Genomic DNA, 220 nt, shown 5'->3' on the forward strand with positions numbered 1-220 from the left:
ACCCAACATGATAACACGTCAAAAAACATTAAGCTTTGCACTTCACAATGATCTCGATAGTATTACATCTGAAGTCGATATTTGATTTCATAATAATAAAACTCGCAGGGTTACACTCCCTTTATTAGTAAATACAAGATGATACCAATGGACAAATTACATACATTGCCACTCAATCATGATTAAATAATTGGTCCTTTTATCGTTATCACATGTCAAA

Source organism: Penaeus monodon, chromosome 20, assembly GCF_015228065.2.
Source record: "Penaeus monodon isolate SGIC_2016 chromosome 20, NSTDA_Pmon_1, whole genome shotgun sequence".
Classification (NCBI taxonomy): domain Eukaryota; kingdom Metazoa; phylum Arthropoda; class Malacostraca; order Decapoda; family Penaeidae; genus Penaeus; species Penaeus monodon.